Below are 15,337 nucleotides of genomic sequence, written 5' to 3'. Positions count from 1 at the left end.
ATTCTCGTCCAATAGATTCTGGAATATTATTTCTTAGTCTGAAACACTTACCGTCTAGAAGTAACAAAAAAAGAGAGGAAAGTAAAAGAACAGCTGCATGTTTATAGTGGGCTTATTTTGCGAGATTTAAGATTCACAGAACTGCTGAACTGTTCGAGAACATCCTGAGACAGGAATGAAGGAAAAATGAAGATTCGTGTTTAACGTCTCGTCATCGACGAGATCATTAGAGGTGGAGGAAAAATTCCGTCTGGGGAAGCATTAGGAAGAAAATCGACTGAGTTCTTTTCATCGGAACCATTGCACGTCTGAGATTAAGAGGAACAAATAAACTGCTCTCCTCCCGAAAAATGAAGGAAAAAAAAACCACTCCGAAGTATATGGGATCCGTATCAGGTTACTGGGAATTCGCAAGATATTCCGAAAAGACAATGCACGTCGTCGTATCTGTTCAGTGATAATGATATTTATAAGAACTCAGTAAGAATCAAATGGCAGATATATATAGTTAAACGTGCCTTTGGCGCTAAAATGCAGGCTTTTATCATCATGTTACAAATCCGGAGCCTACCGAATCACAAATAATCGCATTCGCAGAGCACATTAAGCTGCTGTCACTGTGTGCAGAATGATTTCACGCGAGCAGAACGACGTTTTACCCGCGAGGTTTCAGTATTTTATGTGACACGTTACTAATGACACGCTTGCTTTCGGAGCGAAACACACATTAGTAAGCGTTTATGGAGATATGATGAGTGATTTAACACACGACGATGTACCGACGAGGCTAATCCAGGTTTATATTTGTTTCCTACCCCTCTTAGTCAAAGTCCATGACATTAATTATTTATACGGTTGCCAGTGAATTCATAAGCCGAACATCGTAACTTCCAAGGATTGTAACATGCTTTATAGTGCGTCTTCAGTCCAGTGCCTTAACTGCAGAACTATTGTAATTTGAATAACTTTATGGGCTTCATGGCCTATCGCAACATGATGTATACCGGTCGGACCTTGATTTATAAAGGGAAGGTGTAGGTGCTGCCTATCTCGATTTTTGAATTGATTAAAATGAATAATTGTACCACCCTTCCCCTTCCGTATTCAGTCGAAGAGTAATGGCCTACCAAAATTTCTTAATGCCTTAGACAGACAGTTTGTACAATTAATTAATACTGACATATGCAAACGAGTTGTTATAGAGAGATGACAGCGAAAAGAGAGCATCAAATCACAGAGCTAACTCGCGTTGCCGCGTAAGAAAAGTGTAAGAAAATCAAGCACGGCTGACACCATTGGCCGGGCTTGTTGACGCGTTACGTGAGCGAAAACCGCAATCAGTACTTTCATTTTACACTTCTAGTATTTTTACACTACTGGCCATTAAAACTGCTACACCAAGGAGAAATGCAGATGATACACGGGTATTCATTGGACAAATTTATTATACTAGAACTGACATGTGATTACATTTTCGCGCAATTTAGGTGCATACATCCTGAGAAATCAGTACCCAGAACAACCACCTCTGGCCGTAATAAGGGCCTTGATACGCCTGGGCACTGAGTCAAACAGAGCTTGGATGGCGTGTACAGGTACAGCTGCCCGTGCAGCTTCAACACGATTCCACAGTTCATCAAGAGTAGTGACTGGCGTATTGTGACGAGCCAGTTGCACGGCCACCATTGACCAGACGTTTTCAATTGGTGAGAGATCTGGAGAATTTACTTGACAGGGCAGAAGTCGAACATTTTCTGTATCCAGAAAGGCCCGTACAGGACCTACAACATGCGGTCGTGCATTATTCTGCTGAAATGCAGGGTTTCGCAGGGATCGAATGAAGGGTACAGCCATCTGAAATGTAACGTCCACTGTTCAAAGGCCCGTCAATGCTAACAAGAAGTGACCGAAACGTGTAACCAATGGTACCCCATACCATCACGCCGGGTGATACGCCAGTATGGCGATGACGAATACACGCTTCCAATGTGCGTTCACCGCGATGTCGCCAAGCACGGATGCGACCATCATGATGCTGTAAACAGAACCTAGATTCATCCGAAAAAATGAAGTTTTGCCATTCGTGCACCCGGGTTCGTCGTTGAGTACACCACCGCAGGCGCTCCTGTCTGTGATGCTGCGTCAAGGGTAACCGCAGTCACAGTCTCCGAGCTGATAGTCCATGCTGCTGCAAACGTCGTCGTACTGTTCGTGCAGATGGTTGTTGTCTTCCAAACGTCCCCATCTGTTGACTCAGGGATCGAAACGTGGCTGCACGATCCGTTACTACCATGCGGATAAGATGCCTGTCATCTCGAGTGCTAGTGATACGACGCCTTTGGGATCCAGCACAGCGTTCCGTATTACCCTCCTGAACCCACCGATTCCATATTCTGCTAACAGTGATTGGATCTCGACTAACGCGAGCAGCAGTGTCGCAATATGATAAACCGCAATCGCGATAGGCTACAATCAGACCTGTATCAAAGTCAGAAACATGACGGTACGCGTATTTTCTAGGCAGAACTAACGTGTATACTGAGGAAAGTTATCTGCAAAACAGTCCAGTCGCTACGTCCTTACAACTTCGCAAGTATTTCACTAGTTAATACTTACGCTGCGCTTTCCCACGCGAGCGTCCACGATAAATGCATCAGTGCATCATCGATTTCCAGCATCGCTGGATACGTCTGTGGAAAGGGTGTTACTTTAGTAATCACTCTAAAGTACAAGCAACGTAAACTGAAGAATACCGGACGTGATTTCCAGCGCTAACTGGAAACACCAGTATTTCCATATCCCGCCCGTCCAATCTTACTAAAAATATCAAATCATGCTAATGGGTTTTTTCGACATTTCTTTGTAGGAAATTTTCATATTTCAGGCTAAAAAAAGCAAACAAATTGCCTTTTGTTTCAAAATACTGGTTTTTATTAACCAGTTTACGGATTACAAAGCAATCATCTAGTAACAACTAACATTCATAAAGACAATGATATTGAAGAAAGCAACTGTACAGAACTTTGGTCGTGATATTAGCCGGGCAACGTGAGTCCTAGTGTTCAAAACTCATTCTATCTGCCAACAATGTTACGATCAGCTAAATTATTTTTTACTATAACGTTGGACAACTGTAATGGCAGGGAAGTTGAGAGTACACAAATGTACATGGTAGCTTCTGTTAGATAGACAATTTCCATTGCAAACATCACATGAGCTCTAATTTATAATATATCGTACTCATTAAAACAGAATTATTGTTATTTATTGCGCTACGGAGACAGGACTATTACTATGTAATAAGCTATTGCGGAGTAAGGATACAAGGGTATTAAAATACGGTTTACAGACTGTGTGGTACAAAAACAGTACAAAATGGATACGGAGTATATTAAAGTACATTGGTTATACGAACGTAGTATAAAGATAGTCTGTACATTATAATATACGTCCAGTATAGCAGGTCCCATGTAAAAAAAAAAATCCTTTCTTTCAGAAGTGCTAGTTCTGCAAGGTTCGCAGGAGAGCTTCTGTAAAGTTTGGAAGGTAGGAGACGAGGTACTGGCAGAGAAGTAAAGCTGTGAAGACGGGGCGTGAGTCGTGCTTCGGTAGCTCAGTTGGTAGGGCATTTGCACGCGAAAGGCAAAGGTCCCGAGTTCGAGTCTCGGTCCGGCACACAGTTTTAATTTGCCAGGAAGTTTCATATCTTCGCAGTATTTCAAGCAGTTAAGGTAAGTGACACTGTTGATGGCAATCGAGCGTCGGATGTCGAATGGGGATGTTAAGCGCGGTGCCCCCTTGGTGCTATTCCGATGTAGTAGGGTATGTGCCGACACCAGGCTTCACCCTCTCCCCTTTGTCACCACTATAATAAACGAATGTGACTCCATACTGTACACACAACCATTATAGTCACCTACACTTAACAGACGCGCTGAAGACACAGCTACCATGCAACATGTAGAAAGGGGCCATGTGTGTGTAGGACGGAAACCGTTTTCGATTAGAAGTCGGAGGAGCTCCTCAGTCTCACAGCCGACAGTACCACACGGCTATCTATTTATTTATCCACTGTTTCATTCCCCTTTCTTTATCCGTCGTTTTTGACTGTTGAACAGAGGGAGTCTCGACCTTTTTCTGATAATTCCGTTTTTAACGGGACACTCAAACCTGATCTTTCATCATTGCTTGTGGACTGGGCAGGGAATTAGTGCTTTTATTTTCAGAAAACCTATAGCATAACTGCTGTGTTTTAAGGATGGTTATAGTTTGATAGTCTTCACATTAATATAAAGTCACATATACCTGTCTGCTTTTGAATAGATAGACTGCATTTCCATGAGTCGTTAGTGATTGCGTAGCATATTAATTAATAAACTGCATTAAACAAAGCTTTCAAAATGATAAAAAGGTTATCATCACTGAGTACTTCCTCTGTTGGAGAACAGCAGGCTAAGGAAGTGGCATTGGCCTGTTTAAGGAAACACCCTGGAATTCGTCTTGGGTAATCAAGGCTTCGTGGCTAAGCGGGAAAGTGTCAGACTCCAAATCCAAGAATATGAAGCTAAAGAGTTAAATTCTCAGCCATTCCTGGAAGGTTTTATTACACATCCGCCTCTTTCGTCTCGACAATGGTCTGTTAAATTGAAAAACGCCAGGTTTTGCTATGGTTCGAAGTTGCCGTTAAACTGTGCATCCCTGTTAACTATATGGTTAAGCCATTTCAGAGGCCATGTTCAGTAAACCACTGTTAACCTTTGTATCGTTAACATCTTTACATTTGAAGATGCCACCAGTCCTCTTCCATTTTATGAACAGGAATCTGCTTGAAGGTTTGCTTCTTTTTGCGTTTCAGAGCACAACACATGTTGAATTGATATCGACCAATCTATGCCACTTGATGAGTTCGTTTCTGCTGGCTAGTGTACGCTTTCCCTTCTTGTTGAAATAGTGCTACCGCTCGCCATATAGGAAGTCTCGCCGTCTGGATGTTTTCACAGCCGTTGAGAGCACTGATTTGCCCGTAAGACAGGCTACTGGTCATTTTGAAAAGTTGTCGATTTCGCTGAGACGGTAAATTGCTGATGCCTGACCAACCCCTTCGGATAGCGGCGCAAGCCGAAACACCTGAAATAAAAAATACATAGTTTTAATAACACTTGATTCGAGAATCATGAAATAAGGTTGTAGACATGGAAGAGGCCTGGAGACCTTGGAAGGTTTCAGATAGATTATATAATGGTAAGACAGAGATTTAGGAACCAGGTTTTAAATTGTAAGACATTTCCAGGAGCAGATGTGGACCCTGTCCACAATCTATTGGTTGTGAACTGTAGATTGAAACTGAAGAATCTGCAAAAAGGTGGGAGTTTAAGGAGATGGGACCTGGATAAACTGAAAGAACCAGAGGCTGTACAGAGTTTCAGCGAGAGCATAAGGGAACAATTGACAGGAATGGGGGAAAGAAATACAGTAGAAGAAGAATGGGTAGCTTTGAGGGATGAAATAGTAAAGGCATCAGAGGATCAAGTAGGGGAAAAGACGAGGGCTAGTAGAAATCCTTGGGTAACAGAAGAAATATTGAATTTAATTGATGAAAGGAGAAAATACAAAAATTCAGAAAATGAAGCAGGCAAAAGGGAATACAGACGTCTCAAAAAATGAGATCGACAGGAAGTACAAAATGTCTAAGCAGTAAGGATGTAGAGGCATATATCACTAGGGGTAAGACAGATACTGCCTACAGGAATATTAAAGAGACCTTTGGAGAAAAGAGAACCACTTGTATGAATATGAAGAGCTCAGATGGAAACCCAGTTCTAAGCAAAGAAGGGAAAGCAGAAAGGTGGAAGGACTATATAGAGGGTCTATGCAAGGGCGAGTACTTGGGAACAATATTACGGAAATGGAAGAGGACGTAGAGGAAGATGAAAAGGGATATAGAATACTACGTGAAGAGTTTGACAGAGCACTGAAAGACCTAAGTCGAAACAAGGCCCCGGGAGTAGAAAACATTCCATTAGAACTACTGACAGCCTTGGGAGAGCCACCCCTGACAAAACTCCACAATCTGGTGAGCAAGATTTATGAGACAGGCAAAATACCCTCAGACTTCAAGAAGAATATAATAATTCCAATCCCAAAGAAAGCAGGTGTTGACTAATGCGAAAATTACCGAACTATCAGTTTCTATAAGTCACGGCTGCAAAATACTAACGCGAATTCTTTACAGACGAATGGAAAAACTGGCAGAATCCGACCTCGGGGAACGTAGGGCAATACTGACACTATAACTTACATTGGAAGATAGATGAAGGAAAGGCAAACCTACGTCTCTAGCGTTTGTAGACATAGAGAAAGCTTTTGAAAATGTTGACTGCAATACTCTCTTTCAAATTATGAAGGTGGCAGGGGTAAAATACAGGGAGGGAAAGGCTATTTACGATTTGTACAGAAACCAGATGGCAGTTATAAGACACGATGGACATGAAAGGGAAGTAGTGGCTGAGAAGGGAGTGAGACAGGGTTGTAGCCTCTCCGATGTTATTCAATCTGTATATTGAGCAAGCAGTAAAGGAAACAAAAGAAAAATTCCGATTACATAATAAAATCCATGGAGAAGAAATAAAAACTTTGAGGTTCGCCGATGACGTTGTAATTCTGTCACAGACAGCAAAGGATCTGGAATAGCAGTTGAACGAAATGGACATTGTCTTGAAAGGAGGATATAAGATGAACATCAACAAAAGCAAAACGAGGATAATGGAATGTAGTCGAATTAAATTGGGGCGACGCTGAGGGAATTAGATTAGATGAGTTTTGCTATTTGTGGAGCAAAATAACTGACGATGGTCGAAGTAGAGAGGATATAAAATGTAGATTGGCAATGGTAAGGAAAGCGTTTCTCAAGAAAAGAAATTTGCTAATATGGAGTATAGATTTAAATGTCAGGAAGTCTTTTCTGAAAGTATTTTTATGGAGTGTAGCCATATATGGAAGTGAAACATGGGCGATAAATAGTTTGGACAAGAAGAGCATAGAAGCTTTCGAAATGTGGTACTACAGAAGAAAGGTGAAACTTCGATGGGTAGATCACATAACTAATGTGAAGGTACTGAATAGAATCGGGGAGAAGAGGAATTTGTGGCACAACTTGACTAGAAGAAGATATCGGTTGGTAGGACATGTTCTGAGGCTCCAAGGGATCACCATTTTAGTATTGGAGGACAGCGTGGAAGGTAAAAATTGTAGATGGAGATCAAGCGATGAATACAGTAAGAAGATTCAGAAGGCTGTGGGTTGCAGTAGGTACTGGGAGATGATGAAGCTTGCACAGGATAGAGTAACATGGCGAGCTGCATCAAACTTGTATCTGGACTGAAGACAACACCAACAACAGTTTTAATGTTAGTCATTGATCACTTTCCCTTTACAACAGAGTCAGGGTAGTTCTTGACAAAGAACCGCTGAGAACCATGCTTGTTACGATGATGAGTATGTGTTTGAAAAGACTGAACATCTATGGTCGTCAGTGTCTTAATCAGTCCCCAGGAGGAAATCTGATGGCCCAATCTGCCTGCGTCTAAAGCAAATCCCATGAGCAAATGTGAGAAAATTTCTTAAATGTATCTGAGGCGAGACATGGATGCAAGCCCGATATTTACCCAGTGGGATGTGAGAAATCGCCTAAAAACAGCGTCCAGTCTGGCCATTTCAGCAGCCCTCGCCGTTAACCACGTGTAAGATTAGAGTCGGGTATAGCTCGTTTCCCCGTGTCTACATCTACATCTACATGAATATTCTGCAAATCAGATTTAAGTGCCTGGCAGAGGGTCCATCGAACCACCTTCACAATTCTCTATTATTCCAATCTCGTATAGCGCGCGAAAAGAATGAACACCTATATCTTTCCGTACGAACTCTGATTTGTCTTACTTTATCGTGGTGATCGTTCCTCCCTATGTAGGTCGGCGTTAACAAAATATTTTCGCATTCGGAGGAGAAAGTTGGTGATTGGAATTTCGTGATAAGATTTCGTCGCAACGAAAAACGCCTTTCTTTTAACGATTTCCAGCCCAAATCCTGTATCATTTCTGTAACACTCTCTTCCATATTTCGCGATAATACAAAACGTGCTGTCTTTCTTTGAATCTTTTCGATGTACTCCGTCAGTCCTATCTGGTAAGGATCCCACACCGCGCAGCAGTATTCTAAAAGGGACAAGCGTAGTGTAGGCAGTCTCCTTGGTAGGTCTGTTACATTGTCTAGGTGTCCTGCCAGTAAAACGCAGTCTTTGGTTAGCCTTCCCCACAACATTTTCTGTGTGTTCCTTCGAATTTAAGTTGTTCGTAATTGTAATACTTAGGTATTTAGTTAGACTGATTAATCGTGTAACCGAAGTTTAAGGAGTTCCTTTTAGCACTCATGTGGATGACCTCACACTTTACGTTATTTAGGGTCAACTGCCACATCTCGCACCATTCACATATTTTTTCTAAATCGTTTTGGAGTTTGTTTTGATCTTCTGATGGCTTTATTAGTCGATAAGCGACAGCGTGTCTCACAAGCAATGTCTTAATGCTCTCAGCTATCCGGACGGATACAATGCATATTACTATCCTGAGGAAGGTCCGAGCGGATAAGTTGCTTCTAAAGGTCTGTATCAGAGTATGAGATAGGTACTTTACTAGAAAAATCCCAAGCCATTTATCCGTGAAGAAGGTATCAAAAAATTGTCATCAGCCTGTTCCTTAGTGCTGTTCTTTCCCTCGGGTCATTATTAATGTAGGAAATGAATATTTATAGTAGAGCGGTTAAGTAATTAAACCTGTTTGTTAGCATATCTTTCACGCTCTCATATTTACTTATTTTATTTGTGAGCCCTACAGGAATGATATTTTCAGAAACTAGAAGAATCTGTAGAGTAAATGCTGATTATAGTCAAGTTTAACAATCTTTATGGATGCTTCTGTTAGGTGCGTTAGATCTTCGATAACTTATACTTCTCATTCGTTGGCGGATATTTTCTCCTTCACATTGCTAATGTATTACCATTTTATTTATTTACCAGTGCCAGATTAGGACCTCCAACTTTCGCACATATCGGACGGAACCATTTTGAAATTTACGGTTTAATCATGCATATGTTTACGTGGAAGTTTAAAACAACCAGTCAGAGTGTATAAATTATTTATGTTATGTGTAGCTCTGTGGCTTAGGGGGCGCCAGAAAAAAATTCTGGGATCAATCGTCAGTGAGTGCTTGGGATTTTTCTGCCACGTGTTGTTTCTTTTTCGCCTTTGAAACAATTTACATACGTGAAAACCACCAAGTTGCACTATTTGGGTAGTCAGTTCAAAGGTCGAAGGAAGGCAATAGTATACCACTACCAATAGGATCGTGCTAGTAACAACTCACGGGTTTGCTGTCAGTTTTGCATTTGCAGAAAATATAAATCATCGTGACAGGACGCTTTTTTATTGAAAGGAATGTCAAGATGAGTCAAGGAAACTATTAATTCCCGCTAAATATGCCTAATGAGCATGACAGTAAAATTAAAGAAAGTAGAACATGTATATAGGCATTCAACGATCGTATTGTTTTTAGTGTATCTTGCGCAACGGAATAAGGCAGGGAGTGGGATAGCCGCAGAGTGAAACAGTATTGATACATTGTGTGCATCTCGCCAAACAACTTACTGTGACTTGCGCAGTGTAGAGTTATCCTGCATCATTTTGACAGTTAGAAGTGCCCATGGTAAATGTCAGTAACCTGTGTTGTTACTATGAACGAGTGTGGAATGAGAGGAAGTGAAAGGACGAAAGAAGAAGGGGAAGATCAATCATGGTGCTGGTACATAGCCTATTCCTCTAGAACAGTACGAAGGCGGCTGCTGAACTTAATTTTCACGTACGGAGGATTGATAATTCAAACGCCTCGCGTACCGTCATTCGATGGAGAGATGTAGGATTCCCTGCAGAACAATGGCACACAGGATCGGGACTAATTTCCGCCCTCTTTGCTCCTTGTACAGGTGAAACACCTGTGCTGAAAATTCCAATCAGCTATCTCCGCGTTGACTGGTCGAGACGTTGACCTCCGTTTGCGACCTCACCTGTGATGCAGCGGATTTTCTCTGTATTCAAAAGAAACTGAAATTTTGAATATTGCAGGTATAAAATACAGGCAGCGAAAGGTTATTTAACTTGGACTGAAGCCAGACTGCAGTGTTAAGAATCGGTCATGAAACGCACGTCGTAGTTGATGTGGAATAGACACAGAATTGTAGCCTATTCCAGATGTTACTCTGTTCAGTGAGCAATCTGTGAGGAAAAAGGAGACATCTCTAAAGGGGATATAGGGTCAGGGAAAATAAGTAAATACTTCTTTTGGCGAAGACATAGTAATTCTGTCGTAGACAGCTTGGAAGAGCAGTTTAAACGAAACGGATAGTACCCTGAAAAGAGATTTATAAGACGAATATCAAAAACATTAAAACAAGGGTAATGAAATGTGGTCTAACTAAATCTAGCGATTCTGAGGGAATTCGGTTAGAAACTGAGACACTGAAAGTAGTAGCTGGGTTTTGCGCAGTAAAATAATGGATGATAGCTGAAATAGAGAGGGTTTTATCTAATACCATTTTTTAGCGGTAGGAAGTATTTTCTGAAAATATTTGCATGGATTGTTACCTTGCATGGAAGTGTAACAAAAAAATGGCTCTGAGCACTATGGGCTTAACATTTGAGGTCATCAGTCCCCTAGAACTTAGAACTACTTAAACCTAACTAATCTAAGGACATCACACACGTCCATGCCCGAGGCAGGATTCGAACCTGCCACCGTAGCCGTCGCGCGGTTCCAGACTGAAGCGCCTAGAACCGCTCGGTCACATCGGCCGTTGGAAGTAGTTAAGACAAGTCGAGAAGACTTTGAAATGTGGCGTTACAGAAGAATGCTGAGAATTAGGTGGGTAGATTGAATAAAAAATGAGGAGGTACTGGATCGAACTGTGGAAAAAAGAAATTTATAGCACATCTTAACTAAAAGAAGGATCGACTGATATAGGCGGCGCTTCAGTCTGGAACTGCGTGACCGCTACGGTCGCAGGTTCTAATTCTGCCTCGGGCATGAATGTGTGTGATGTCCTTAGGTTAGTTAGGTTTAAGTAGTTCTAAGTTCTAGGGGACTGATGACCTCAGATGTTAAGTCCCATAGTGCTCAGAGCCATTAGAACCATTTTTTGATCGATTGTTAGGGCATGTCCTAGAGTCTGAAGGAATGGTCAATTTGTTAATGGAAGGATATGTAACGGGAGACCAAAGTTCGAATACAATAAAAAAGTTCAAATGGCTGTAGCATGCAGTAATTACGCAGAGATGAAGAGGCTTGCACAGGATGGATTAGCTTGGAGAACTACATTAAGCGAGTCTTCCGACTGAAGACCACAGCAACAAAACAGGACAACAGTCACTTCAAATATCATTAGAACCGTATCAATTATTTTTTAACTTTAACCGAACCTGGATGCCTTCGTTAGATTCAGCTATAGGTATCACCACCTCCAGATATGAATCAGACTGATTACAAAACAGTTCCAACGCTTCAAGCGCTTTTATGAACGATGTTACGACGCCCATTTCATTAATGAAATGATGAAATTGCCGCATCAGTTTGTTCGTGAATCGTGTAAACTATGTTGAAACATGATTTGATGGAAGACATCCACAAAGATAACAGAACATCACCCAACAAGATCCGCGCCTACTCATCATCACCGACTTCGTCCAGATTTGTGGTAAATGCTGATTTCGGGCAGAAATGATTGTGACAGCAGTGGGAGCTTCAGATGGACAAGCGTTTAGAAGAAACACATACTAAGAAAACAAAGACGCAGTACGAAGGAATTATCCGAATGGGGCGGAAATAGGTAGACGTGCTGTACATGTATAGAAAAATCAGTGATTGCAGTTTCAGAAAAATTGGATGATTTATTCAAGAGAATGAGAGAGAGCTTCAAAAATTGAGCAAGTCAGTAACGTGTTGGGCCACATCTAGCCGTTATGCAGGCAGTTATTCAGTTTGGCGTCGATTGACAAAATTGTGAGCGTGGGGTTGATCTGAGAGTCTGTTATTCTGCGCAACGGATTAATCTGAGATGTACCCTTTACCCTGTGGCTCGTGCAAGATGCGTGACTGCTGGGTGTTGTGTGTTGTCCATAGGTTAGTTAGGTTTAAGTAGTTCTAAGTTCTAGGGGACTGATGACCACAGCAGTTGAGTCTCATACTGCTCAGAGCCATTTGAACCATTTTTGTTGTTGTTGACTTGGCAAAATGAGTGAGAGGTGCGCCTACTCAACTTGAATAATTATCCTTTAGAATGTTGCTAGGTACGGTCGAGGCTGTCGCGTGTGAAATGCAGTGAAGTGTACTGTTGTGGAGGAAATATGGGGTTCGCAATAGCTGCAGCCCACAATACCGTAGGCTGCGATTACTGCTGTCTGCTCCTTTCGCTCCTGACAAATAAGATAAGTCTCGTTCTATCTGGATTGACCTTCGCCAATCAAGCTCTCCCTACGCCTTGATGAAGTCAAGGATTCCTATTCGCCCATAGCCTATTGGCGTGGTAGACTGGTCAGATAACCAGTCCATCGAGATGCCACTCAAAAATTCGCTCGCAGGCGTATAACTATAACTCTGTCCGTTCACACCGCACAATAAGCGTGTCGGCCAACATACTGAACAACGCTTAATCGCAAGGACTCAATATAGAGAGTCGCACTTCGATTCGCTCTCGACAGAGATGCTCTCCCAGTGAAGTACTGAGGAGAGACTTGTTCCTCACTCCGAGAGCGACAACAGAACGGCCTCTCCACGCCAGATGTGAAGGGGTATATCTTTCGGTCTCTTCCATTACTCCTTCAGCTCAAGGCGTCAGAAATATCGTCTGCCAATCAGCATTGCTCTTCTAAAACGGGAGAATGACGTTTCGTTTAAGGCGACCAACCTGGAAATCTATAGTATTGGTGTTTGGCGTTTGCTGTCTTCCTGTGAAAATCTCTGAAACTGCGTGCTATGTGTAAAGAATTCGTAGGCTGGACGTTCCCACACAATGTAGTGTAATTTTCTTTAAAGCCGAACATGGGGTTGTTACCCCCCTTTCCACTCGGGTCCGCGCTGTCCGCTACACAGGCGGTCACCGGCCGACATAGGCTGGGTCATCCTCTGAAGGGATCTGCATCCCGCTGTGCGGCCTCTCTCCTGAACTAAAAGCCTCTGTGACCGTTGTGTCTGGAATGTATGTGTGCACGCCAGCCTCGAGTATTTCAACCGCAGTGCATTCACCTGCATATCGTTTACATGAATTGCTGCAATATAAGTCCAGGACGGCATGCCATGAAGGGCAACGAAACAGGGCGTAGAATGCCGTCCTCGTACCTTTGTGCTGTAAGATGTCGTGAATGACTACAAAAGGGGTCGAGCTATGAACAGAAACGTCATCCCAGATCGTCACACCTGGCTGTCAGGGAGTATGGCAGGCGACAACCATGTTGGTATCCCATCGTCGTTCGAGGCGTATCGAGACAAGTCTTCACTGGACATGGGGGCTGTGTTCGCTGATCATCGGTTCTAAGTGCGAAGTGTGACTCATCACTGAAGACAATGTTAGTGAGATTCCAGGCCGAAGACGCATACTATACGATGCATGGTGAAGGTACCACTACTAGTCATTCCTTTCCTCTTCCACTGGCAGAGCGTCGGAGGAACAACTACCTATACGTCTCTGTACTAGCAATAACTTCTGTTAACTTCGTGGTCTTTAATCGAAATGTAAGTTGGCGGCAGTAGGCTGGTTCTGCAGTCGGCTTGAAACGCTGGTTGTCTAAATTTTCTCAGTCTTGTTCTTCGAAAAGAACAACGCTATCCCGCATGGGACTCCCATTTGGGTTCCCTAAGCATCTCCACAATACTTTCTCGTTGTTCGAACATACCGGTAACAAATCTAGCAGGCCGCTGCTGAACTGCTTCGATGTCTTCCTTGAATCCGACCCGGTACGGATCCCAAATACTCCAGCAATACTCAAGAATGGGTGCACTAGTATCTTATATGCGATCTCATTTACAGATGAACCACACTTTCGTAAAATTCTCCCAATAAACTGGAATCTACTATTCGTATTCGCTATTGCAATCCACAGATGCTTCTTTCGTTTCATTCCGCTTTGCAACGTTACGCCTACTTAATCGACGTGCCTCTGTCAAGCAGCACAAAGAAGCTTTTTGTTTGAAGGAAAATGAGTAGAGAATTTAAGAGCCGTGGGTTCCAGTCCCTCTGTGGAAACATTTTTTATTTTCGATTATTATGTTACTTAACGGCAACGGCCTTGCCGCAGTGGCTATACCGGTTCCCGTGAGATCACCGAAGCGCTGCTGGCCGTGGCCGGCACTTGGATGGGTGACCATCCAGCCGCCATGCGCTGTTGCCATTTTTCGGGGTGCACTCAGCCTCGTGATGCCAATTAAGGAGCTACTCGACCGAATAGTAGTGGCTTCGGTCTAGAATATCATCATTACGCCCGGGAGAGCGGTGTGCTGACCCCACGCCCCTCCTATCCGCATCCTCCTCTGAGGATGACACGGCGGTCGGATGGTCCCGGTAGGCCACTCGTGGCCTGACGACGGAGTGATTTTTTGTATGTTACTTAACTGCAAACAACTCGAAAATATGAACAAAGTAACCCACTCTAATACAGTGCAGTCTCCTGTAAAGCTTTCCAACAAATTGCTGCCAGCGGTCTGTGTATGATACAAGAAAGTCTTCCGGACCAATTCTCGAAACTGTGGATCAGTGCACGTCCAAATATGGAAATGTCGTCGTTACTTCCTCAAAATCTGGACAATGTACAACAGCCCTATACAAAAACGTTTTGACTAGGTAATGAAGACCTACGTGCTGAAGAACAAATTGCTTCCATTAAATGGCTAGTGGGGAAGACAATTATACGACGAGATATTTAAAGATGAAGGAGGATTGCCGTACTGCGTTACTGAAGTGATTCCCCTGCCCTCCTCTCAAATGCACTCCGCTAGAGCAACCCTGCGATGCCTCTTTTTATCGTCAGTTAAGGAATCTGATCAAAAACCTTCAAAACTACTTTTATCTCCTCGAGAGAGAGGAAAAGATAACACATGCCGAGAAGAGAGCATCAGAATACGTTCCGTTGTACACCAGCAGCCATCTTCCCCAAAATTTGGCGAAATGATCCATTACGCGTGGTTTGCTGCTAAATTGTGCGATGAGAACGAACCTTTGATGAATCTAAACAAAGTTCGTCTT

General features: G+C 42.8%; 1 long non-coding RNA gene across 1 annotated transcript in view; it reads right to left on the bottom strand.

The window, feature by feature from the left end:
• Nucleotides 1–2,908: 2,908 nt before the first annotated feature.
• Nucleotides 2,909–15,337, bottom strand: part of LOC126354770 (uncharacterized) — a 202,700-nt gene continuing 190,271 nt past the window's right edge. The window contains exon 3 of the long non-coding RNA XR_007565380.1: nucleotides 2,909–5,127. This is a non-coding gene — a long non-coding RNA (uncharacterized LOC126354770). The remainder of the gene's footprint in view (nucleotides 5,128–15,337) is intronic.

This window comes from Schistocerca gregaria, chromosome 3 (assembly GCF_023897955.1).
Source record: "Schistocerca gregaria isolate iqSchGreg1 chromosome 3, iqSchGreg1.2, whole genome shotgun sequence".
Taxonomy (NCBI): domain Eukaryota; kingdom Metazoa; phylum Arthropoda; class Insecta; order Orthoptera; family Acrididae; genus Schistocerca; species Schistocerca gregaria.
The sequence above is the reverse complement of the archived record's forward strand: the minus strand, read 5'-3'. Positions and strand labels throughout refer to the sequence as shown.